This window comes from Phyllostomus hastatus, unplaced genomic scaffold (genome assembly GCF_019186645.2).
Source record: "Phyllostomus hastatus isolate PE091 unplaced genomic scaffold, TTU_PhHast_1.1 phas_scaffold_39, whole genome shotgun sequence".
Classification (NCBI taxonomy): Eukaryota; Metazoa; Chordata; class Mammalia; order Chiroptera; family Phyllostomidae; genus Phyllostomus; species Phyllostomus hastatus.
Genome location: NW_025334028.1, coordinates 22,243,848 through 22,271,501, shown reverse-complemented (window position 1 = coordinate 22,271,501; position 27,654 = coordinate 22,243,848). Strand labels below are relative to the sequence as shown.

General features: G+C 39.7%; 1 pseudogene; it reads right to left on the bottom strand.

The window, feature by feature from the left end:
• Positions 1–520: 520 nt before the first annotated feature.
• LOC123806747 lies at positions 521–27,359 on the bottom strand (annotated as a pseudogene).
• Positions 27,360–27,654: the final 295 nt, after the last annotated feature.

The window sequence follows — 27,654 nt, the reverse complement described above, 5'->3', positions numbered from 1 at the left end:
AATGGTTGGACTTTTTCCAGACAGACCACACATATATTTTTCAAAATGCATGTTTAGCTCTGGCTGGTGTGGTTCAGTGGATGAAGAATCACCCTGTGAACCAAAAGGTTGCTAATTCAATTCCCATATCAGGGCACAATGCCTGGGTTATAGGCCAGGTTTCCCAGTTGGAGGTGTGTGAGGGGTAACTTTTCAATGTATCCCTTGTACATTGATATTTCTCTCTTTCTTTCTCCCTCCCTTCCCCTCTAAAAAGTACATAAATAAAATCTTTTGAAAAAAGTACCTTTACAACTTTAGAAAATGTATATTAAAATGTTAATATTGTTGACCCAAGTTCCCTGCTAATTCCCAGTTACTCATACAACTGTAAATATTTATTTCATAAAGGTTCTATATCTTTGTCAAACCACCTGTTCCTGCTTGTGTTCATGAAGCAGCTCCATGGTCTCAGCTCAGGGACATGTGAAAGGGAAGCTCCAGGTCACCTCACAACACAGATCTCCTGCCACTTAGAATCTCAAAGCGTCAGGACAGTTCGAATGCTGAAATGTAAAATGATCATATTTAGTGATTTGGCCCACACATTCCAAACAAGAACAATTTAAACAATTATCTGTCCTATGTTAGAGGAAACTTCAGGTAAATTCTGTTCTTGGAAACCCTTCTGGCCCTGAGGGCCACACCAATTAATTTTCTTTCTCATGAGTCTCTGATAAGGGCATCTGAGATGATCCTTGAAGCCTCAACACAACTGCACCAGGTCGACAAAGGCTGAAGAGAAAGTATGCATAAGGCTGGGAAGGTGTGAACAGGAAAGGTAATCCACTGTGCTTAGACTTCTGGATGCCTAGGAGATTGTGGAAATAGGAGAGACCTACACCCTGGCTCCATCCCCACAGCCTGGCACTGAGGCTGCAGTCCAGTGGGTGCTAAGTTCTCAGCTGTGGATGACTGGCTATGTTAACAAATGCATAGTAAAGGCTTTCAAAACCATGAGAAGGCATTGACGTTTTGGGCAACTTGAGTTTTAGCAGCTTAATGAAGGCCTGAGCACTATGGTAAAACACAGAAGGCAGGAGATCTTTCTGTATTAACACGCCCAGCAGAGAGGTGATTGGACTGAACTATGTAATGCTCTGGGCAATGGAGGAGACAAGGGAGGAGACACTGGGAGTTACATGCTTCAGGCTCAGCATCAGTTTCCATGTGTTGGGCAAGAGTGAAGGAGTCAAACGTGATGCTCTGTCTGTAAAAGCAGAAATGTGACATTATTTGCTGAGATAACAGGTACTGGTGGAAGAATTATTTGGGGTCAAGCTGATGCAAGCATAGCACTCAAGTGAAGCTATGTAGGAAGCAGTTGGAAATGAAGTGCTTAGGTTTACAAGTATAAAGGTCAGTTTGTGATACTGGGCGCAAAACTTCTGAGAGCAGACTTTGTGTCTTTGGGCATTAGTTAGTAACTCTTGTGAAATTGGCCACATTAAGCAATTTGTTTTGGTTAACTGAGTGAAGGCTGTTTTGATAGTTTAACCCATTGTTTTCTTGCTTAAAAGGAGTTTGAGTGTAAGTTTATAATGCAATGACCTGGTAGTCAGGACCAGATGTAGAAAGACCAGACAACATTGAAAAAGCACTCAGGGGAAAATTTAGTGAGAATTTGGATCTCAGGTCAAAAGCTGCTTTTGCTAATGAAACCCAAATCTTTGGCACATAGCAGGTATTCAATAAATATCTACAGACCCCAGTGAGTAAAATTTCATGTCATCTTTGTAGAAGGCTCTCTGATTGCTCTTCTAGATGTCATAGTTGACATTTGTATGAATTTTTCATATTCTACATCTACCCTTGCCCCACCCTCAGAAGCAACAAGACTAGTGACAAGAATGCCCATGTTTGCTGGGCTTGATCAGAGGAATTCGGAGTCTGGTGAGAAGAGCACAGGCTTTGCATTGATTTTGCATCCTGGTGCTGCCTCTACAAGGTCTAGCAAGTTATTGATTTGTTTTTCACAGTCTCAGTTTGTTCAACTGCAAATGGTAGAAATAACATGTGACCTTTAAGGATTGCAAGAAAGCACATTTAAAAAAAGCACTTGACCACTGTAAAGAAAATTTTGTGGCATTTTTTGAAGTTAGCATCTTTATGATGAAATAAAAATAGCTATAATGAAATCAATCTAATGTAGAAAACCACGGTCCAGAAGATTTTTAAAAAATTGGTTAATATAGGACAATGATATAGTAAGTCTTAAAAAAGTAATCAGCTATACTGTGGCAGGAAAAGAAAACTCCAAAAGTTTCTTATGCTCTGTAACTGTAACACTTACAAAGTTTCACACAGGACTGTAGAAGCTGACAAGTCGTAACCAAAGCAACGGCCAGTTACAGTTACTCAAGGTCGTACACAGACTCCCATGATAAGCTCCTGTGCTCTGTAGCTTCTGCAAATTCCTCCTGAGTTTTCTCTTTGTCTCCCATATAAGGTAGCTGGACCGAACTTCCACATTCGGCTTCTGTAACCTTGCTTCGTCACGTAGGTAGGAAGCCTGGGACTATTTAAACCCCGAGTGAGGATCGGTGCTCAGAGGATTTGGATGTTAGCCACCCCCTCTGGGCCCCCGGGTAATAAAGTTTGTGCTTCATTATCTCCCCGCATGTGGGTGGATTTTCCACAATAATACCAATCTTGCAAGGGTGAAAAATCAGATGCAGGGGGGTAATGGGGAGCAAGCGTAATAGTATCAACAATAAAAAAACAAATAAAATACAAGAGAAATGGGTACATTTATAAGTATCAAAATTTAAAAGTAGCCTGTGTAATGAAGACAAGATCACCATAAAAAGCCAAGTACCTTTGGCTTGAATAGAGCAGTTCAAATCCTTCCTGGATTTTTTTAAAAGGCAAACCATGGGTTACCAGCTAGGCCAGGTCAAATTTCCTTGCCAGGAAGTCAGTCACTATTTTTGGAACATCATCTCTGCTTTTCCAACGTGTAAATAAGCACATATTTTCTCTTTAGACTTTATTAAATGATATTTATAGTTTATTATATTTGTATCTTCTCTCTTTTGCATTTTTACCTTTCTCCCATGTTGAACTCTTCTCAACATCACACAAATAGGCTATTCTTCCCTCTTAAGAATCTATTCTCAATCACATACCAATAACCTATTTTCCCAAAGGCAAAAAAAAAGCCACAAAAATCCTTTCAAGACCCAAGATCTCCTTCTAGTCAATTCAAATTTCTGTTGCTTTTTTATGAGTAACTTCTTTAGTTTAGAGAAAAAATTCATCTCTGGTTCATTGCTTCCAGTTCCACTGCCCACTCTGCCATTTTTGCTTGCACCCCGTGGGCATCTGCAGCTGCAGTTCTTCTTAAGGTCACTGACAGGAATGAGGCTCAGTGGGAGGCTGAAGCTTGTTCTCTTCCCACATCGTTATCTGGGGCACAAAATGAGAGGCTACTTGGTACATAGGTGGTTCTTTAGGGCTGGCTCCTTAGAGGAAAGAAGACTTGAACTGATGAACAAACAATCAAAGATGTAATTTGAGACACCTCACTTTGACTATTTGTGTGATGTGGGGAGATTACAAATTATCAGGATATTAAAAATACAACTCAGTTAATCAGTGAATATCTATTGGGTGTACACTAGTACCAGGCACCAGGCTGGGAATATAGCAAAGTAAAACATACCAGGCCCCTGCCAGCAGGAAGCATGGGGACCCTCTCACTTTACTGCAGAGACTGACATGAACAACCCAATGCAGAGGACTTTGTCCAGTGATGCACGAGGAGAAAAATAGAGTAAGGGTCATGGGCACTGCTGGAGGGACAGAACAGGTGGGGTTCTGGGAGGGAATGATATTTAATAAAGCTGAAGGAAGGCCAGCTTGATTAGGTGATATTTGGACAAAAACATAAAGGAAATGAGCTAGACAGGAATCTTAGGAAAGAACATTTCTGGGAGAGAGCAGAGTAAATGTGAAGGCATTGAGGTGGAGAGTTGGCATGTGAGAAGGACACGGAGGGCAGTGTGGCTGGAGCAGAGTGAGAACAGAAGAGGAGCAGCAGCTGGGGTCAGGGGCCAGATCAATGAGACTCTGGCCATTGAGTATTTGGGGATTTTATTCTGAACAGGAAAAGAAGCCATTAGAGCACAATTTTCAAACTTCTTCCTATCATGGCACACATAAACTAATTACCAGAATTCTGCAGCATACCCAAAAATATCTATCTAAAAGTATATATAAGTATAATTTTGACAGATTTACAAGAAAAATATTAACAGTAATCATCTACCCTTTTGCTCTAAAGTGACTCTGAAGAAAATCAGATGCCTATACATATATACAAGATTTCTGGAACCAAAAGAATAACCCAATCAGATGCAACCTCATTATGCCACATGACCAATAAAAACCAACTTTGTTATATGACACGTTGTTGTGTTGGCTGTTGTCATTTTTCTGACAATGTAAGGGAAAAGAAGTCAGTGACTGTGACTACGTACTCAGGTATTGCATGTTTTAAAAATTCGTGCAGCACACCAGTGTGCCACACACACTGGCTGAAAATCATTGCATTAGAGAATTTTGAGAGAGGTGTGACCCGATCTTACCTCTTCTGAAACAGTCACATTCAAGTTGCTCTGTGGGGAATGTTCTATGTAGGGGACAAGGGCAAGTGCAGGGAGGCCATTTAAGAAGTTACTGTGACAAAGGAAGGAGCTGATGGTGGCCTGGACAAGTGATGGTGAGAAATGGTCAGGTCCGGAGTAAACTTTGAAGATAAAGCCAACAGGATTTTCTGAACTACTCACTGCATGAGACAGAGTGCAATCCAAGGTTTGGGGCCTGACCAACAGGAATGATGGAGCTGTCACTTACTGAGATGGGAACACTGCTGGAGGAGTAGGTTGGGGGCTGGGGTGGGGGTGGTGGCAGGCAGAGAGGTTTGGGGCAGGTTAGGCTTGTGTGTTTATCAACTATGCAAGTGGATATGTCAGGTGGGCAATTGGGTATATGAGTCTGTAGCTCAGGTGGAGGTCTAGGCAGAAGATGCAAACTTAAAGCCATGAGACCAGAGGAGATTACCTTGGAAGTACATGTAAGTAAGGAAAAGTTCTGAGGACTGAGCCCTAGGACACACAAAAGTTGGAGATCTGAAGATGTGGAGTCTCCAGCAAATATTCCTGGAAGGAGTGACAATTGAAGTGCAATGAACAAATTTTCATATATGTTCTTGCACATATTGAGAAAGTGGACTTACTCAGCACTTCCTGTCCCCTAATATCATTCCCACAGAGAGATTTCTGGTCCCTATCATTCAAGTCTTGGAGAAACTTGAGTTGCAGGTGCTACAATTAAAAACGTGCCCACCAATATTAGCCCTAACTCAAGGTGAGGAGGGATGGGCAATCATCTTTTGTATCATTGGGGTCACAGTCTCAGGTTAGATCACTTCATACCAATCCTTGGAACAAAGAACTTTAAGAGAGGTATGATGAGACAAATGGCTTCTCTCACTTTTGAAAGCAACAGTTAAGGCAGCCCTCCTGGGCCAGAGGCTCTGCTGCACCTACCTCCAAAAATACACCCCTTCCATGTGCATCCAGTGAAGAGCAGCATACGGTCATAGGTGAACATTTTGGTTGCTGAAGGAGCACCTACTACCACACTGGTCCCATAGTTTGAGTGGCAGGATGCAAGGACATCAACCTAAGTTTAAAATGAAGGAGGCTATTTGTTTCTTCTGTCTCATTATATCTCATGGGCTCGTAAGTGCCTATATACTCACAATTCTAGTAGTTAGTTCAAGTTTCCAAGTCATGAGGCTAAATTAGGCCCACACACTTTTTGTTTTCTGCTTGTGTTTCAAAATTCTCAACACAACCCTCACTGGTGTAGCTCAATTGGTCAGAGTGTTGTTCTATAGACGGAAAACTTGTAAGTTTGATTTCTGGTCAGGGCACTTACCTGGGTTGCAGGTTCAATTCCCTGGTTGGGGTGTGTACAAGAAAGCAACCACTCAGTGTTTCTCTCTCTCTCTGTCTATCACTCTAAAAGCAATGAAAAGAAAATGTCCTTGGGCAAGGATAAAAAAATTTTAAAAATAAAATTCTCAACACAATTCTAGTCTTAATTTAGTTTTTTATACATTTGTACTTTAAGGCAGATGGCGGAAATTCTTGTGGTCAGTGTTTGTGGCATTTTCAGTGTGTCATGGGTCAAAGCAAAAGAGAAATTCCTGTGAAATTTTCAGACAAATGCCACCATTTCAGATAAGCCTTGGAAAGTCATTTGATCTAAACTAAATTGAATTAACTACACTAAGTCAATTAACCTAATTTTTTAAGTTTAGTGTGAAAATTAAATAAAATACTAAAATGTGAAACAAAGGAGTCTCTTTTTTTTTTGGTGGCATCTCTGAAACTAACCCTACATTTTCTGGTCATTTATTCATCTGGGTTTTCATTAATACAGCAAATCCTTTAATCATGTCATTTCATTCAGTGTTGCTTCATTATAACATCGATAAGAAAAAAACTGACTCTTGGCCTAGACCAATGTCTGTGCCTGTGGAGTTTGCACATTCTACCTGTGACTGTGTGGACTTTTTCCAGGGACTCTGGGTTCCTCCTATGTCCCACAGATGTGCTCATGAGGTAAATGGCATCTATGCATTGTCCCAACCCGGTGAGTATGTTTATGTGTGTGAGTGCCCTCTGATGGAAGGGTGTCATGACCAGGGTGCGACCTGCCTTCTGCCAAGCTGCCAGGATGGACTGTGGGCATTTGAGACCCTGAATTGAAATAAAGCAGTGAGAAAAAATTAGCTTATTTGTTTTTATTAATCTTTCTTAAATGTATTCACATTTCATATTTATTTCAATGTTTAATATTATACATGTTTTGAGTCTTTATTTAGAATTTTGGTAATGTTTTCTGTGACCACAAATATGCCATACCTTGACTCTTGATTATATCAATTAGCCTGTGACAACATTGGTTTTGTTATGTCTTTTCACTTGAAGTTGCAGTTTTCAGAACCTATGGAGAACATTTAATGAGGACTTACTGTATTTTTTTTTTGACTAGTGGCTAGATAGTAGTAATGGATATTGAATTTTTCAGACATCCATGTTCATCAGTATATTACCTGGAAGTCAACAGGCACTAACAATATATCTAATATTGCATGTTGGCTCTGTAAACATACAACCTAGAATGCTATTTGTTGGTATGGAGTAATTCTAGGTCTCACTAGGAAAGGACTATGACAACAATGGTAAATTAAAGACTAATTGTTCATAAATTATGAATGGTACTAAAGTGAATCAAAACTCCTACTCTGTCATGAGCAGGATTGGCTTTGTCTCACATTTCCGAGTCTCCTTTCCCTCCCCAGGCTGGGGCTCCCTCATCCAGAAGCTCTGCACCTGTTTCTACATGGAGGCTGGTGCTGCTGGCTGCCACAGTGGAGCCATGTTTGAGAAGTGGAAGGCTCCTACTCCAAGGGAATTCAGACAAAACAGAACTCAGGTGTAAAGAGTGAGAAGTTGGCTACATCATGGATTTGGGGGAAGAGACTGCCAATTTGGAATAGTCTCTTTCCCACCTGGATGTCCTTATTTCTCTTCAGGAAGTCACTTTGTGCTGTTTGGCTTGCTGAAGTATAATAGATGGGATCACCTGTTGGGAACCGCCCTGACTGGTATTAGAAGCTGAGACCCCCGCCTAGGCTAAAGCTAAGGGAACGCCCTTGGAACCGTGAGCCGGCAAGGAGAAAAAGGCTTATCTCCCTGGCAGTAATGCTGTTTCTGCTGCTGAACCCCAGAAAAGCTTGGTCAGTTAGCCAAAGACGGGTAAGATTCCCCACGGGGGGAACAACCCAAGCCAGGCACGATCACTTTGGGAGGCCCCCCAAAAGAAGGACTTGGGGGGCTGCAGCAAAAGGGGGTGATGGACCCTCACTCCTCGGCTTTGACAAAGTCTGAGTTCTCAGCGTCTGGAAGAAAATCTCCTTATCTCTCGGTGGCTTTAGTTCCCGCGCTCCACCTAAGCCTGAAACAATGACGGGGAAGTGCAGCTCGGTACTGGGAAGTGCGGATTTCCCGGGGTGATCGGGCCTAAGAAAGAACATGTAAATTACTGTGAAACCTTCTTTGTCCAAGAATGCTCTTAGTTGAATGAGGAGGGTCTTAGGAGGAAGCTAGTTTGTTCCTCAGCCTTACAGCTCTTTGACCCCCAACTCAATAGACGGGCAGAGTTCTTTGTTTTATATGTTCCTTACTTCCCCTAATGAGTATTGTAATGTTACCTGAGTTATTATGTAGCATGAGCCTAATAAAAGCAGGTATGGACGGTAAATCAGCGCGCTCCCCCACTAGGGGGGGTGGCCACTCTGTCCCTACTTCCCCACAGAAACTGGTTTGTCTCTGTGCATGTGTGTTTTTTCTCGCGTATTGTCGAGCCATCCACAGTGTGCCGTGGTCACTGCTGGCCGGGGACCCACGCGCAACAATCACCTTTGCCAATAAAATCCCATATACACACAAGGAACTGAACACAAAAAAAATTGTTTAGATGGTTGATTACTTTGAACACTGATCACATGGGAGTGGTGTGATGTGACACTTTGGTCACTCAGACCTGCTCACTCAGAGCAGCTCATAAGCTTTTGACTTTTTCAGCAAAATTGCTTCATGATTATCAGTTTTCACCTAAGGGCAATTTCCCTAGTTATTTGTTAATAAAGCTATGGAAAATGAGTTTTACTTTGTGTGATTAAACAGCATGTGTATTGTGTGGTGCCCTAATCTTGTTTCTTACCATCGTATCAAGACGCCCAACAACTTCAAAACTGAAGCCCACGTTGTTGCCTGTCATTTCTGACAGCACTTCATTGATGGGCTTGGTAAAGTCCTTGGGGCTGATGCACTCTGTGGCCCCTACAGCCATGGCCTTCTCAAATTTGCCTTTGTTGAGGTCAATTCTGATGATCCTGGAAGCACCAGCCGACTTACAGCCCATGATGACTGAAAAGCCAACTCCTCTCAGGCCAAAGACAGCACAGATGGAACCCAGGGTGACCTGTGGGGAGAAAAGGGTTTCATCCAACTCCTTATCTGACACCTCCATTTGGATGTCTCACAGGTATCTCAAGCTGATTATGTATAAAACTGAACTCTTAATTTTCTTGTTCTTTGCCCCTTGAACATATTTATGTTCATTCCAAGTTTCTTCATCCATGACCTTCCCTCTCCATTACCTTGTATGCAAGCCAACAACAAGTTCTGTTAACTTTACCTACAAGGTATATTTTAAATATCTCCAGGTATAAACCTCAGTTGTCTTCTCCCAGTGGTGTCCCAGGTACAGAGCTTAACTCTCCCAGGAACAATGTGTGACAACATACATTGGTCAACCAGGGAAATTCACTCAAGTCTTGGTGTCAGGGTTTCTTTTGGGGGATGCAGGCATGCAACATTCCTGTGACTGACCTCAGCTACTCAGATCCCAGCACCACCAGAGGTCAAGCTGATGGCTCAAAGCCCCAGGCTTCCATTTACCATAAACCACAGTGTTTGCATAAACTGTCTGGCATGGCACAGGTCTCAGGTACACAAAGACACTCGCATCAGGCAGGGTGTTCCAACGAATCCAAAGTTACCTCCCAGGAGCCCAACATAACCAGTCCTGAAGTCCTCTCGAATGGTGACACACAGACAATGATTAAAGAATACTAAGGAGATCAGAACAGGGAAGAAAAGCAATTGCAAAAGCTAATAAAATATTTTTAAATAATGTATGTTTAACACTTTTATTTTAGACTGTGGCTTTCTTCCCCAATAATGATATGGAAAATTTACTAGAGATATTAATCTCTAGTTCCTATTCTTTAGAACAGGAAGGTGGGGAAAGGAAGAAAATTTGTTGGTTTGTTGCTGTTGTTGGTTTTGATTCTTGGTTGTTTGGTTTTTGCTGTTGTCGTGTTAGCAGAGACTAGGGCCATGGTCCACTTAAAGGCTCAGAGGCAGGGTGACAGGAGGGTTAAGAAACTATCACTTTTCAGAGGGGAGTCTGGGACCTAAGGAGAGCTGCTTAGAGGTACAGTTTCTTAACAATTAAAAATATCACACTTCATAGCCACCACAGTTCAAGGTTTACTAGAGATTAAATAAAGAAGTATTGTAGTGCATAAAGGAGACTTGTGTAGCTTCCTGGAGCTTATTGTCTAATGAGTAACACTAAAGACATGAGACTTTGAGATTTGGGACATATACTATTAATAAAGCAATCATGTTTCCTTGAATAATGGAAGAAGTTCCTATTTAGATGCAGTGGACAGAAAAACAAGAATTTCTCTGAGCATATAGGTGACTTCGAACTGAGAGTGGTGTTAAGGAACCAACCACATGAGTGCTCAGGAGATGAGTGCTTCAGACAGTCAGACTAGCATGTGTAGAGGCCTTCATGCAGAAGAAGCTCAGCAGGCTTGTGGATGCTAAAAGAGGCAAGTCAGGCTGGCTTATACAATAATGTTCCAAATATGAAAACTACTGAAGGATTTTGGGGCAAAACTAACATAATCTAGTTTATGCTTTATGAAATTAGTTTGGCTTGTAAACAGAGAATTATTGGAGATGGTCAAGATGAGTAATGAGGACAACAGAAGAAAGTCCACAACATCTGCTTAGTCAAGATGATTTATGTCCCTACCCCCAAATTCATATGTTGAAGTCTTAATCCCTAGTACCTAAGGACGTGATCTTATTTGGAAATAGGGTTTTTGCATAGGTAATCAAGTTAAAATAAAGTGATTAGGGTGGACCCTTATCCAGTATGACTGGTGTCCTAATAAAAAGAGGAATTTGGACACAAAGACTGACATACATGGGAGATGATAGGAAGGGACATAGCAAGAAGACAGCCAAGGAGATCTGTCTGGAACAGACCCTTCACTCACAGCCCTCAGAGAAAACCAGTCCTGCCAGCACCTTGATTCTAGTCTCCAGAATGTGAGAAAATAAATTTTTGTTTAAACCCCTCAACACAGTCTTAAACTCACAGAAGATTCTGAGCCTAATACTAACCATCATGCATGATCCTTCTCATCAAGGGATTTACAATATTGCTGCCTCTTGCCCTACTTTGAATCTAAGTTCCTTTGTCTAGTAAACTGGTATTGTTATGATGAAAACAGAATGCAGATGTTACCATGTGGCCAACACAAAAGTAGATTTTTATAGCCAGGCCCTCCTAAAACTTTGTTAATGAAAGGTAGAGGAAATGGCATGCACAAAGGTAGGTACGAAGCAAAATCTGTTAACTGCAGTACACAGGTAACAGGAGAAGATCAAAGAAGGACTGGTAGCAACACTTATTCAACAAGCTGGTAACCAAACCAGTGGTTAGGCTGTATCCAAAGGATTCAGGGAAGAACTCCAGGAAGTTGTCATTTCTCCAGGCTCAAAAAAATGAGTTTTTCATTCTTTGGGAAAAGTAATCTCAATACTATCTGACTTCCAGAATATTTTAAAAGAAGTTATTAGTCCCAGGCTGGCGTAGCTCAGTGGATTGAGTGCGGGCTGTGAACCAAAGTGTCGCAGGTTCGATTCCCAGCCAGGGTACATGCCTGGGTTGCAGGCCATGACCCCCAGCAACCGCACATTGATGTTTCTCTCTCTCTCTCTCTCTCTCTCTCTCTCTCTCTCTCCCTCCCTTCCCGTTCTAAAAATAAATAAATAAAATCTTAAAAAAAAAAAGAAAAGAAAGCACCAACACCACATTCTTAAAAAAAAAAAAAAGAAGTTATTAGTCATGTTTACTAACAATTTTTTAAATCAGAAGCATATAAATAAAAAGTCAACAAACAATAGTTTTAATAGAGCAGATTAGTAGTTTTGTCTTTAATGGATAATTAGGTCATAAATTTCATATCCAGTATGACAAGATCCTTAACAATAAACAAGAACCAGTAACAGAATTAATATACAAAACTTGGGAAATATCTCTTTATTTAAGAATCCATCCTCACAACAATGATATACTCAATATTGGTGTGATAACATGTTAGGCTTACGTAATCTAAGGCTCATTACCTTAATACAAACTTCTTTCGCCTTTGGTGGGGCAACTTCTATTTCCTCAATGGAAAGGGGATTATTCAGCTCCCATAACACAGTTGCCTTGCATTTAATAACCTAAGAAATTGGTGAGAGTTATAATAGGTTATAATTAAATTATGTCTCTGCAAATACAGATTCCACAAATAATAAAAATATGGACAAAAGCTTTTATATAACATTCTAATTTGACCAGGATGGTTTTCACTGAAGACTAGAATTGTAATCTTTAGAGATTATCTTGTGTGCACCCGTGTTTGGTGTATGAGAAACGTGGCCCAAAAGATTGATCCATGGCCATGTGACACCTGAGGAGCAGGGCTGGGCTAGACCTGAGCCACAGCCCTTTGCTTTTTTTGCTATGGTCACATAATATTTCACTAAATTAGGTTCTTGTACTACATTTCAAATTAACAAAACTGTCATCTTTCTATCACTTATCCACAAGGGCAAATTTATAAAACCCTTCGGTTTTATAAGACGCTGCTGATTTTTCTGCAAGAATTTAAGCCAATATTTAAGTGCTGTATAATCATGTAGCAGTGGGGAAGGAATTAAAAATTAGCATAGTAGAAATGAAGGGAACCACGAACGTCATGAAGTGTAATAGACTGGGAGTTCCTAGATGACTCAGTCTGGGTTTTGCATCTCTGTATCCCTATTTTTTTGTCACCTAGCCCAGTTTTTGCATCTCATTGAGTCTTGAGAGTTAGGCAAATTAAAGCTTCTCATCTTACAGAAGAACTTAAGTTGTGGAAATACTCAGAAACTAGTCTTCAGTGGTTTTGCTGAGATTATCTCGTTCTGAGAGAGACACTCTTCCTGTCTTCCCATGTGCAAATCTGTCAAGGAATCCTATAAAATATTGTAATTAATTTGTTCAGATGCAATATGAGTTATCCCTTATCTTACTTGTCAACTAAAGCAACATTCTAGCAGGGCTCCTGTGGATGGTTATGTGGCTCTTTTGCAAAGAGATTAATATGAGAAATCATATGCTAGAAACAGATGGGTGGCTGAAAGCCATCCCTGACTCAAGTTACTAACATTCGCCCTCATCCTTTCTAAGGAAAATGGTATGGGTCAGAATGTACTGTGGTCCATTGTTGAAATTAGAATTGCACACTACAATTCCACACAAATTCCAACTACTTGAATAGTTGAGATTTACTTTTTCTAAAAAATTTATTTATTTACTTTTAGAGCTAGGGAAAGGGAAAAGTTAAAAGAAAAAGAGGGAGAGAAACATCAATGTGTGAGAAATACATCAATTGATTGCCTCTCACATGACCCAGCTGGGGACCTAGGCTACAACCCAAGCAAGTGCCCTGAATAGGAATCAAACCTGTGACCTTTTGTTTCACAGGCCAGCATTCAATCCACTGAGCCACACCAGCCAGGACAAAATTTACCCTTTAAATCGAACTATTTCAACAATCAATGAAGGCTTAAATATCAAATATATGGAGCATCTAGGAAGTTTTATGCTAAAAATTATAAAAGTCATAAAGAAATCTTCTAAAAATGAAAATTTTGTGTATTGAGAAACAGTAACTAAATCTTCCAAATTTAACTAATTTAAGCCAGAGTCTGAGGGAAAAAGGCTTACTGCAAAAATGACCAAAGGAAACATTTTTGAGACATACAACACTTAATTAAATTTAAAAGGAAAGCACAAAGGAACCCATCTCTCCTACTACTCCTGCCCTCCCACACACCACATTCACACCCAGAAATTCGTGCAAACAACGTAAGTAGGAAAGTTCAAGTTAATGAATATATCACCAAGCGGTTGTTCTCTGCTATAAAAAGGCCTTGTTAATGAAAATAATGACATAATTTTCTATTTAAAGTCAATACTGATCTCTTACTTACAGAGAGCACACAGTAGTGTCAAAGGGGCAGTGAAAAAGGCAATGTTATTTATATAAATACTTTTGAAAAATAATTCACAGTATACATCAGAATACTTAGAAATGTTTCTTTTCCTTCAAGTAGTCACATTTTTAGCAAATTTTTGAGATATCTTTGAAATATAAAAATTGTACATATTTGGAGAATATAACTTGATGTTTTGATATATGTATATATTCTGAAAAGATCACCACAATCAAGTTAAATAACATACCCATCACCTCTACCTAGTTACTATGGTGCATGTGTTTGTGTGTGTGTGTTGAGATATAATTTAAGATTTATCTTCTTAGCAAATTTCAATTATACAATATTAACTATAATCACCATGCTGTACATTCGATTTCCAGAACATATCATCTTGCATAGCAAAAACTTTGTACACTACTTACTATTTTGACCCTTTCACCCTATAGTTCTATATTTAAAAGTCTACTTTAATTAAATGTTAAATTCAAAAAATCTTAATATAGATTAGAAGTTATCACAGCACTATTTATGAAGGAAAATACGTGACCAATATGTATAAACAAATACATAAATAATAATAGAAAAATGATTAAATAAATTGTGGAAAATCTCAATGTAATATAGTAAGTGCAGTAGGTCCAATTTAACATACATGTACACCTAATTCAGAGCTGGCAACTAGAATTAGTTCTGCTAAGTCGTAGCCAAATTAAAAGCACCAGATGAAAGCACTGCCTGTCCTTGAGGCTTGAGTATGAGCCATTGTTTTAGCTGCCAACACTGATGAAGCAGGCCCATTTTATTCTGAGTCCCAACCTTTAAACCAAAGAAAACAAACTTTATCTCAGCAATGAAAAGTTGTTTACTTATGGACAAGGGCAAAAGAGTACCAACATAGTCAGTGACAGAACAAACACAAAAATACTTGTTTGGTGAACTTGCTCTCAAGGCCTTGGCACAACCTTTTAGCACATTAATATAAAAAACAAAGTTTTACAAAAAATAGTGTTATTGAGTGATATTCATATCTCTATAAATTTTTATGATTCAAATCCCTTCTCAAGGAGAACTGATTGAATGATATACATGTCAAAAGCTACAACTTGGAAAGTAACATATTTTTTTAAAAGTTGAGCTAAAAAAGTTCATGGTCATATTGGATAATATAGCATGTCAGTCCTAATTTTAGGTTTGCAGAAATTACCAGCTGACTCCCTCTTGTAAACCTTTTCACAATGTTTCCATGAAATTCTGGGGCCAAATCTACCAGGGTACTGAATCTCCTAAAGCCGTGAGCCTGGTGGCACTCCAAAAGTTTCCAAAAGTCTCCAAAGAAACATGTGAATCTCAAAGTACCCATGGAACTCTAATTTGCTCCAGACAGAATACACCAGGAAGGACTTTGAGAAGTGTGCTGCAGGAGTAAGGGCTGTGGTCAGATACACCTGGTTCAGGACCTGGAACATGCATGCCCTCAGCTGCCACATTTGTAAAATGGGAATAATGATCTGTAAGTTGAATGCATGTCCTGGGTGTCATCATGAGGATCATAAAGCACTTCCCATACTGCCTGGTTCAGTAGCAAGTAGAATTATTATTAACTTTGTGTCCTTCGGTAACTAAAGGTTTAGATTTATTTTCTCAAGTGTTCACATTTACTTTTTTTACCCATTACCCTATTATTTTTATTTTTTTTTACAGTTGCCCCAATGTTTCCCTGTTGCTCTCCCCTGCCCTGCCCAACCCCACTCCCACAGTCGATCCCCACCCTGTTGTCCATGTCTATGGGACATTTATACATGATCCTTGACTAGACTCTCCTCCTTCTTTCCCCCACTATCCTCCTCTCCCCGTCCCTCTAGTTACTGTCAGTTTGTTCCTTTTTCAATGTCTCTGGTTATATTTTGCTCATTTGTTTGTTTTGTTCATTAGGTGCCTCTTATAAGTGAGATCATATGATATTTGTCTTTCACCACCTGGCTTATTTCACTTAGCATAATATTCTCCAGATCCATCAATGCTGTCTCAAAGGGTAGGAGCCCCTTCTTTCTTTCTGCTATGTAGTATTCCATTGTGTAAAAGTACCACAGTTTTTTTGATCCACTCATTTACTGATGGACACTTAGGCTATTTCTAGCACTTTGATATTGTAAATATTGCTGCTATGAACATTGGGGTACACAGGTTCTTTTGAATTGGTGTTTCAGAATTCTTAGTGTATAATTCTAGCAGTGGGATCACTGGATCAAAAGACAGTTCCATTTTTAGATTTCTGAGGAAATTCCATACTGTTTTCCACAGTGACTGCATCAGTCTGCATTCCCACCAACAGTGCTTTAGGGTTCCCTTTTCTCCACATCCTCACCAGAACTTCTTGTTTGTTAATTTATTAATGGTGGCCATTCTGACTGGTGTGAAGTGGTATCTCATTGTGGTTTTCATTTGCATCTCTCTGACAGCTAGTGATGTTGAGCATTCTTTTATATGTCTATGGGCCCTCTGTATGTCCTCCTAGGAGAAGTGTCTGTTCAGGCCCTTTGGTCATTTTTTTAAAAATATATTTTATTGATTATGCTATTATAGTTGTCCCATTTTTTCTCCCTTTTATTCCCCTCTGCCCTGCACACCCCTCCCACCAGCATTACCCCACCTTAATTCATGTCCATGGGTTGTACAAATAAGATCAAATAAGTTATTCGGCTTCTCCATTTCCTATAATATTCTTAACCTCCTCCTGTCTATTTTGTACCTACCATTTGTGTTTCTTATTCCTTATATCTTTTTAAATTATATTTTATTGATTACACTATTACAGTTTTCCCAATTTTTCCCCTTTTATCCCCACTCTACCCTGCACCCCCCAAACCTCCAGCATTCTCCCCCCCATTAGTTCATGTTTGTGGGTTGTACATATAAGTTCTTTGACTTCTCTGTTTCCTATACCATTCTTAGCCTCTCCCCGACTATTTTATGGCTACCAGTTATGCTTCTTATTCTCTGTACTTTACCCCCCTGTTCTTCCCCTCTCCTTTCCTTCCCCACTGAAAACCCCCCATGTGATGTCCATATCCTCTGATTCTATTCCTGTTCTAGTTGTTTGCTTAGTCATTGTTTTCATTGTTGTTATTGTTTTAGGTTCAGTTGTTGATAGTTGTGAGTTTGTTGTCATTTTACTGTTTGGAGTTTTTGATCTTCTTCTATTTCTTAGATGAGTCCCTTTAACATCTCGCATAATAAGGGCTTGGTGATGAACCCTTTTAACTTGACCTTATCTGGGAAACACTTTATCTGCTCTCATGTTCTAAATGATAGCTTTGCTGGATAGAGTAACCTTAGATGTAGGTCCTTGCCTTTCATGACTTTGAATACTTCTTTCCAGCCCCTTTTGCCTGCAAGGTTTCTCTTGAGAAATAAGCTGATAGAACTATGGGCACTCCTTTGTAGGTAAGCCTCTCCTTTCCTCATGCTTCTTTTAGGATTCTCTCTTTATCTTTAATCTTGGGTAACTTACTGATGATGTTCCTTGGTATGTTCCTCCTTGGGTCCAACTTCTTTGGGACTCTCTGGGCTTCCTGAAAGTCTATTTCCTTTGCCAGATTGAGGAAGTTTTCCTTCATTATTTGTTCAAATAAGTTTTCAATTTCTTTCTCTTCTTCTTCTTGTGGCGCCCCTATAATTCAGATATTGCAACCTTTAAAGTTGTCCCAGAGGTTCCTAAGCCTCTCCTCATTTTTTGAATTCTTCTTTCTTCATTCTGTTCCAGTTGGATGTTTATTTCTTCCTTTTGTTCCAAATCATTGATTTGAGTCTCGGTTTCCTGCCCATCACTGTTGGCTCCCTGAATATGTTTTCTTTATATCATTTTGGATAGCCTTCATTTGTTCTTTCATTTTGTTATTGAGCTTTCAGAAGCTCAGTCAGTTCTGTGAGCATCTCAATTACCAGCGTTTTGAACTCTGCATCAGGTAAGTTAGCTGTGTCCTTGTTGCTTAGCTCTTTTTCTGAAGTTTTGGTTTGTTCTTTCATTTGGGCCATGTTTTTTTTGTCTCAGCGCAGCACCTGTTAAGTTGTAAGGGGGTGGGGCCTTAGGTATTCACCAGGGTAGGGCAACCCTCTTTGCTGCATTCTGGCACTCATTGTGGGTGTGGGGGCATGGGAGGGTCAGAAAGGGAACAATGCATCTTTCTTCTTTGGCTCTAGTCCTACTTTCCAACAAATTCTCACATGAGACTGGGAGTTTCTCTTGCTGTGGCAACTCCTGCCCTAGTGTACAGCCATCTCTGAGTCTCAGTTTCCCATTCAGTCAGCCCTGCACTCATGGTCCACCACCTTACTGCGGGTTCTTTCTGCCCGCAGGGCTCCCTATCTTCCTTCTACTGGTCTGGTTGGTCTGGTTGGTCTGGTTGACTATTTCTTTAATTCCTTAGTTGTCAGAGTTCCATGCAGCTTGATTTTCTGGCACTTCTGGTTGTTTATTGTTTTTAGATTGGTTGTTATCCTCCTTTTGGTTTTATGAGGAAGTGAAGGGTTCCTGCCTACGCCTGCATGTTGGCCTCAACTCTCCTTTTGCTCATTTTTAATTCAATTGTTTGTCTTCCTGGTGTTCAGTCATATGAGTTCTTTATATATATTGGAGATCAAACCCTTATCCAAGGTATCATTGCCAAATATATTTTCCCATACAGTTGGTTCCCTTTTCATTTTGCTGATGTTTTCTTTGCCAAGTAGAAGCTTTTAATTTGATGTAGTCACATTTGTTTATTTTTTCATTTATATCCCTTGCCCTAGGAAATATATTGACAAAAATATTGCTGCATGGGATAGCTGAAATTTTCCTGCCTATATTTACTCTAGAACTTTTATGGTGTCGCAACTTATATTCAAGTCTTTTATCCATCTTGTACTTATTTTTGTGTATGATATAATCTGGTGATACAGTTTCATTTCTTTGCATGTAGCTATCCAGATCTCGCAGCATAGTTTATCAAAGAGGCTATATTTACTCCATTTTATGTTCTTGCCCCCTTTGTCAATATTAATTGACCATAGAGACATGGGTTTATTTCTGGGCTCTCTATTCTGTTTTATGGCCTGTGAGTCTGTTCTTATGCCAGTACCAGACTGTTTTGATTACTGTGGTCTTGTAACATAGTTTGATGTCAGGTGTGGTGATCCCACCTATTTTGTTCTTCTTTCCAAAAATTGCTGAGGCAATTTGTGGTCATTTATGGCTCCATATAAATTGTTCAAATATTTGTTGTATATCTGTGACATATGTCATCAGTATTTTAATGGGGATTGTATTGAATCTATAGATTGCCTTAGGTAGTATGGACATTTTAATGACATAAAAATCTTCCAATCCATTAACACAGTATATGCTTTCATTTAATTGTCTTTTCCTTAATTTCTTTCTTTAGTGTTATGTAGTTTTCAGAGTACAGGTCTTTTACCACCTTGGTTAAGTTTATTCCTAGGTACTTTATTTTTTGTGTTGCTATAGTAAACAGGAATTTTTTCCTAGTTTCTATTTCTGCTATTTCATTGTTGGTGTACAAAAATGCCACTGACTTCTAAATATTGACTTTGTATTAGTTATTTGCCAAATTCACTTATTAGGTCAAGTAGTTCTTTGATGGAGCCTATAGGGTTTTCTATGTACACTATCATGTCATTTGGAAACAATGACAGTTTTTCTTCTTGCTTTCTGATTTGGATATGTTTTATTCCTTTTTCTTCTCTAATCAGTGTGGCTAGAAGTTCCAATACTATGTTGAATAGTAGTTGCGAAAGTAGACACACTTATCTTGTGCCTGATCTCAGGTGGAAGGCTTTTAGTTTTTGCCTGTTGAGTATAATGTTGGCTATAAGTTTCTCATATGTGGCTTTTATTATGTTGAAGTATGCTCTCTGTACTCCCACTTTGCTGAGTGATTTTACCATAAATGGGTGCTATACTTTATCAAATGCTTTTTCGGTACCTATTGATATAATCATATGAATTTTATCTATCATTTTGTTTACATGATGTATTATGTTCATTGATTTGCTAATATTGTACCATCCTTACATTCCTGAGAAGAATCATACACTTCACTGTGTATGATCTTTCTAATGTATTGCTTGATCAAGTTTGTCAATATTTTGTTGAGAATTTTAGCATCTATGTTCTTTAGTCTGTGATTTTCTTTCTTCATTGTGTCTTTATCAGGTTTTAGATTAGGACAATACTCGCCTCATATAATGAGTTTGGGATACTTCCTTCTTCTTGAATTTTTTAGAATCATTTGAGAATGATAGGAGTTACCTCTTCCCTAAATGTTTGGTAAAATTCACCTGCTCCAGGTCTTTTGCTCCAGGGCTTTTGTGTGCCAGGAGTTTTTTGGTTACTGCATCAGTTTCAGTAGCTGTTATTGGTCTGTTCAGACTTTCTGCTCTTCTTGATTCAGTTTTGGAAGATTATATTTTTCTAGAAATTTGTCCATTTTGTCCAGGTTTTCCAATTTCTTGGCATATAGTTGTTCATAGTAGTTTCTTATGATCCTTTGTATTCCTGTGCTATCAGTTGTAATTTCTCCCCTTTCATTTCTGATTTTATTTATTTGAGTCCTTTCTCTTTTTTCTTTTTTTAAATATATTTTATGCTATGACAGTTGTCCCATTACCCGCTTCATTCCCTTCCACCCTGCACACTCTCTCCCACCCACATTCCCCCCCTTTAGTTCATGTCCATGTGTCATAAGTTCTTGAGCTTCTATATTTCTCATACTATTCTTGCCCTCCCGCTGTCTATTTTCTACCTACCATCTATGCTACTTATTCTCCGTACCTTTTCCGTATCTCTGTATATCTTCCTCCGACTCCCCTGTTGCTAACCCTCCATGTGATCTCCATTTCTGTGGTTCTGTTCCTGTTCTAATTGTTTGCTTAGTTTCTTTTGGTTTTGCTTTAGGTGTGATCGTTAATAATTGTGAGTTTGCTGTCATTTTACTATACACATTTTTTATCTTCTTTTTCTTAGATAAGTTCCTTTAACATTTCATAAAATAAGGGCTTGGTGATGATGAACTCCTTTAACTTGACCTTATCTGAGAAGCACTTTATCTGCCCTTCCATTCTCAATGAAAGCTTTGCTGGATAGAGCAATCTGGGATGTAGGTCCTTGCCTTTTATGACTTGGAATACTTCTTTCCAGCCCCTTCTTGCCTGTAAGGTCTCTTTGGAGAAATCAGCTGACAGTCTGATGGGAACTCCTTTACAGGTAACTGTCTCCTTTTCTCTTGCTGCTTCTAAGATTCTCTCCTTCTCTTCAATCTTGGCTAATGTAATTATGATGTGCCTTGGTGTGTTCCTCCTTGAGTCCAACTTCTTTGGGAATCTCTGAGCTTCCTGGACTTCCTAGAAGTCCATTTCCTTTGCCAGATTGGGGAAGTTCTCCTTTATTATTTGTTCAAATAAGTTTTCCACTTGGTGCTGTTCCTCTTCTCCTTCTGGTACCCCTATAATTCAGATGTTGGAACATTTAAAGATATCCTGGAAGTTCCTAAGCCACTCCTCATTTTTTTGAATTCTTAGTTCTTCATTCTTTGCTGATTGTATGTTTTTTTGTTCTTTCTGGTCCACTCCATTGATTTGAGTCCTAGTTTCTATCCCATCACTACTGGTTCCCTGTGCATTTTTCTTCATTTCACTTATTGTAGCCTTCATTTTTTTTTCATCTAATTTGCGACCAAAATCAACCAATTCTGTGAGCATCCTGATCACCAGTGCTTTGAATTATGCATCTGATAGGTTGTCTATTTCTCAGTCACTTAAAAGTACTGATTCCGGGGCTTTCAATTCTGTTTGAGCCATCTTTTTTTTTCCCTTGGTCTGGTTGTGCCTGTTACATATGAGGGGCAGAGCCTTAAGTGTTCACCAGGACAAGGCACCCCAGTTGCTGGGTTGTGACGCTGTATGTGGGGGCAGGGTCAGAGAGGGAACAATGATGCTTGCTCTGCTTTCTGTCAGACTTCAGTCCCTTCCACCACTTCCCCCGAGCAAACTGGGCCTCTCTGGTGCCAATTCCCATGTGGGTGGGCTTGTGCACCCTGTGGGACTTTCCAACGACCTCTCCTGTGAAGCTAGGAATCTCTCCCTGTGCCTCAACCCCCACAGGTGTTTTCATTCAGTGACCCAAGGATATATTTCCCAGCGCTGGGATCCTGGGTTGTGCGCAGTGCCTTGCTTCACAATCACTGCCTTGCTGGGTCTGCTGGTTGCCACCCCTTGGCTGGGGTCTGCCAGCTGCCACTTGCACACTCAGGGTCCACCTGCTGCAGTTTTGCGTGCCCCGGATGCCTTACGCACCTGGTCCCAACACTCTCTACTCTCCCCGCAATGACCAGTGCTCAGCTGCCCAACTCTGCCCCTCCTACCGGTCTGGATGAACGTGTCTATTTTAACTTCTTGGTTGTCCAACTTCCATTCAGATCAATTTTCTGTCAGTTCTGGTTGTTATTCTGTTTCTAAATTATTGTTATCCCTATCTTGGTTGTGCGAGGAGGCACAGTGTTTCTACCTATGCCTCCATCTTGGCCGGAAGTCTCTCTTTTTGTTCTTGATGAATCTGGTTAAAGGCTCTCAATTTTGTTTATCTTTTCAAAGAGCTAGTTCTTAGATTCATTGAGCCTTTGAATTGTTCTTTTAGTCTTTATGTCATTTAACTCTGCTCTGATTTTGATTATTTCCTTCCTTCTACTTGCTTTGGACTGCCTTTTTTTGTTGTTGTTCCTCTATTTCTTGTAGATGTAAGGTTAGGTTGTTTATCTTTTTTAGGTAGGCCTGTATTGCTCTAAACTTCCCTCTCAGTACTGCCTTCATTGTGTCCCATAGGTTATGGGCTGTTGTGTGCTCATTTTCATGTGTTTCCAGAAACTGTTTGACTTCTTCTTTTATCTCATTGTTGACACATTCATTGTTTAATAGCATGCTATTCATTCTCCATGAATATAAATATTTTTATTTTTTTCTTGGGATTGGTTTCTAGTTATAATCCAAAACATTGTGATCCAAAAGACTCTTGATGTGATTTTAATTTTCTTGAATTTGTTGAGGCTTGCTTTGTGTCCTATCGTGTGGTCTATCTTTGACAATATTCCATGTGTATTTAAAATAAATATATATTTTGTTTCTTTGGGGTGAAAAGTTCTATATATATAAATTAAGTCCATTTGATCTAGTGTCATTTAGTGCCACAATATCCTTGTTGATTCTTTGTTTGGAAGATGTATCCATTTTTGACAGTGGAGTGTTAAAATCCCCTACTATAAGTGTGTTGCTGTCTATATCTTTCTTGAAGTCCTCCAAGATTTTTCTTATATATTTGGGTGCTCCTATGTTGGGTGCACATATGTTTACAATGTTTATGTCTTCTTGACAGATTCTACCCTTGGGTGTTATGAAGTGCTCTTCTGTGTGTCTTTTTATGGCCTTTTAAAAAAATCTACTTTGTCTGATATAAGTATTGCAACCCCAGCTTTTTTCCCCTGTCCTTTTGCTTCAAATATTTTTTTCCAACCCTTCACTTTCCATCTGTGCTTTTTGGTCTTTCGTAGGTAGCATATGTGTGGGTCATGTTTTCCTATCCATTCAGCTACCGTATGTCTTTTGATTGGAGCATTTAATCCATTTATGTTTAAGGTTATTATTGATAGGCACTTATTCCTTGCCATTTTTTCCCTTTATACCTGTGTTTCTCTCTCTCTCTCTCTCTCTCACTCACTCTTTTCATCATTTTCTTAAAACAGTTCCTTTAGCATGTCTTGCAATACTGGTTTGGTGGGGGTGTATTCTATTAGCCTTCTTTTGTCTGTGAAACCCCTTATTTTACTTTCCATTTTAAATGAGAGCCTTGCTGGGTAGAGTAGTGTTGATTGCCAGCCTTTGCTTTTCATTATTTGCCATATTTCTTGCCATTCCCTTCAGATTTGTAGTGTTGCTGTTGAGAAGTCAGATGCTAGCCTTATCAGGGCTCCCTTGTATGTTACTTCCTACATCTCTTTTGCTGTCTTCAAGATTCTCTCTTTGTCTTAGAATTTTGCCATTTTAATTACAATGTGTCTTGGAATGGGACTCTGGGTTCATCTTAATTGGGATCCTCTGTGCTTCCTGGATTTGTATGACTTTTCTCTCATCAAGTTGGGGATGTTTTCTGTCATTACTTTTTCAAACAGGTTTTCTATCCCTTGCTCCTCTTCTTCCCCTTCTGGTGTCCATATAATATGGATATTCATACATTTCATGTTGTCCTTAACTTCTCTTTTTTGTGTGTCCTTTTTCATTTTGTTGCTCTCTCTGGTAATTTTTTTTCTACTTTGTCCTCTAGCTCACTGATTTGATCCTCTGCTTCATATAACCTGATTTTAATTTCTTCTACTGTGTTGTTCATTTAAGATATTGTATTCTTCACTTCCTTCTGGCTCTTATTTATAGTTTCTATGTCCTTTTTCATGCTTGTGCAGCTCACAATAATTTCCTTATAGCTTCTTTGTAGTTGTCACAGAACTCCTTGAGCATCCTTATAACCATTATTTTGAACTTGATGTCTGATATTTTGCTCTCCTCAATTTTATTTAGCAGCCTTTCTGGGGATTCCTCCTTTCCTTTCATTTTTGGGTTGTTTCTTTGTTTCCCCATTTTAGGTAATTCTTCTTGTTTGTTTCTGCTTTTAGACTGATCTGCTTTGACTTCCTGTCTTCATGGTGTGAATTCCTGTGATAGGAGACCTATGGGACTCAGTGGTGCAGTCTCCTTGATCTCCTAAACTTGATGCTCTTGGGATTCCATTTATGCTATTTGTGTGGGCTCTCTGGTTATAATTGTGTTTTGGTTGTTTGGGGGCCATTCTTTGGTGGGTCCTCCCTCCAGCTGGCTGACTGAGAGTCACTCCACCCACCACATCTTATATACTGTTGTACAGCTGCTGCCAGAACAAAACCAAACTGCCCAGGGAAAAAACCCATACCTGCAAAAATAACCCCCACCAACAATCACACTATCAACAACAAATGAGCCAATATTAATAAAGGTGTAAATAGATTAAGACTATTGTAAGAAAGGAAAATCAAATATGAGATGACAAACTACAAGAAAAGTGATTTGTGAGGGTATAGGGAGAAGCAATAATAAGAGTAAGGAATAGAGACAAGGTGAAGAGAGAAACATTATAAAATTTACATCATAAGTTAAAATGGGAGGAGGGAAGGCAGAATGGAGTAAGAGAAGGAAAGCATATAGTATATATATATATATATATATATATATATATACTATATGCTTTATATATATATATATATATTTATATATATATATATATATATAAAGCATATAGTATATATATATATATATATATATATATATATATATATATATGTGTGTGTGTATACACACACACAGAAAGAAGAACAAAAAAGAGTATATATAAACAATAATAGGGACCCAATTGGAGAAAAAGACCCACCTCAGCAATATCAACACCAAATGAGCTAAGATTTTATAGGTGGGATGGGATAAGAGGGAAGAAGGAAAGAAAAGAAAGAAAGAAAGAAGAAGGAAAGAAAGGAGGAAAGAAAGAAAGAAAGAGCCCAGAAGATGTCTAGAGGAAAGAGAAGTGATATTGAGAGAATATAGGGAGAAAGGATACTAAGAGTGAAGAATGAAAACCAGGCTAAGACAGGGAAAAATTAATCTTTAAAACAAACCAAAAAAAGAGGAGGCAGGAGGAAAGCAAAATGGAGTAGGAGAAGGGAATGGTAAAATTTGAGATTTGAAATTAAAAAATAGTGACTATCTAGAAATAAGATTGAAGAAATGCAGTAACAACCACCTTATCCACAATTAACAAACAAAGATTGATAGAGGTGGAGAGAGAATAAGGATGTTTTAAGAATGGGAAAAAGAATGGGAGATGACTAATGACAATTACAAGTGGTTTTGATAGGCTGGAGTGGGGAGAAATAGTAAGAATACAGAACAGAAACAAGTCATGGATAAGGAGAAAGTAGAATTTAAAACAAAAATAACAAGAGGAAAGAAGAAGGTAAAATAGAGTGGGAGAAGGAAAGAACAAAATATGGAATTTGAAATGAACTATTATGTAAAACCTGGTGACATATTAGGCCCAAGCTTGAAGGATAAGAAATGAATGTTAAGCAGCTATGCAGGAGAGAATATAGCACCTTAATGTGCCTGTCTCTATCCTCTATGATCTGCTGGGTTTAGTAGATCAGGGCCTGAGGAACTGTGTAGCGCTAATGTCTGGTGAAGGGCCCTTTCAGAAATTTTTCTTCTTTCTCCTGCAGAAATGTACCCTGCAGGAAACTCCTGAGCCTGGTCTCACTGATCTGCAGGGCCTGTAATCCCATAGATGGCGGGGTGGGCTCACCCATCTGTGAGGGAATCTGACTGGATGCAGCAAATCTAAGGCATTCAGCTCCTGCCTTCCAGACCTGAGCCTACTGCTCCCTCACAGGAGGTTTGGCCTAAAATCTCCACTCTGAACAGCCCTCTGTTCATGAGCTGTGTTGAGTCAAGTTCTACCATTCCTTCAGTGTACTTTAACCCTCTGAGTTTTTGGTTAGCAGAGATGCTGCACTCATGCACACAGGTGCACACACAGATGTGGGAGACCCGGGTCCCTGAAGAATCTCAGGTCTCGCTTCAGCTGATCTTTTAAACAAGTTTCTGTGTGGCCTCCATGCCATAGCACTGGTCCCTCAGGGGGCCTATTCTTCACACCCTCCCCTATTCTTCACATATTCCCCCTCCCCAAAAATCACAGTCTCTCATGGTCAGGGCTGGCCACCACCTTTCAGAGCCTCCAACAGTTTTAGATAAAGTTTCTCTCTGCATCTTTCCCAGATGGTGTTGGGAAGAGACCCGCAGGTATATTATAGCACAGGGTGGTAGCAGAATGCTGACCCTGATCCCTCCAGAGATCTTCAGCCTTGGGCAGGCCTGCTCCTGCCATGGTGTTTCTCAGCCCACACCACCCAGGCCTTCTCTCTCCATTTCTGGTAGCTTGTGATTACTGAGCTGATCTGCCCCTGACTCAATTCCATGTAGCCAGAAGTGCTATACTGGGCTGGACAGCTGTGGCAACCCCACTTAGAGTGACCAGGCCACCGGCTCCCGAGTGCCTGGCAGGTGGCTGAATTTTTTCCCACTGCAACACACTCCCCAAGCTCTCATCTATGTACACACTCACTCACAGATATTCTCACTTACTCTTCTCTCCATGTTTTGACTGCGAGTCCAGTCCGGGTCTGGGAGCAAGCAGACGAAGTTGCCAGCTACCATGCTGCTGGGGTCTCCTAGATTTTTTAAATAATTAAAATGTGAAATATAAGACCTGAAGTCTAGACTCAGCAGAACTCTTACAGGAATCAACTGTGCAGTCCCAGAGTCTCCAGGGTTTCCTAAGAGTTTAAGGTTAAGAATCTTCTGCACCTGCAAAAAGGTGGAATCAAAGTGGCAGAATATGATCCACACATGTGTTTGCCCTGGACTGAGGGCGTTCCCAGGATGCAGGAAAGTCAGTGCTAAACCCAGGAGAGTCCAAGCAAATGGAGACTGTCATCTTATGCACGCTCTG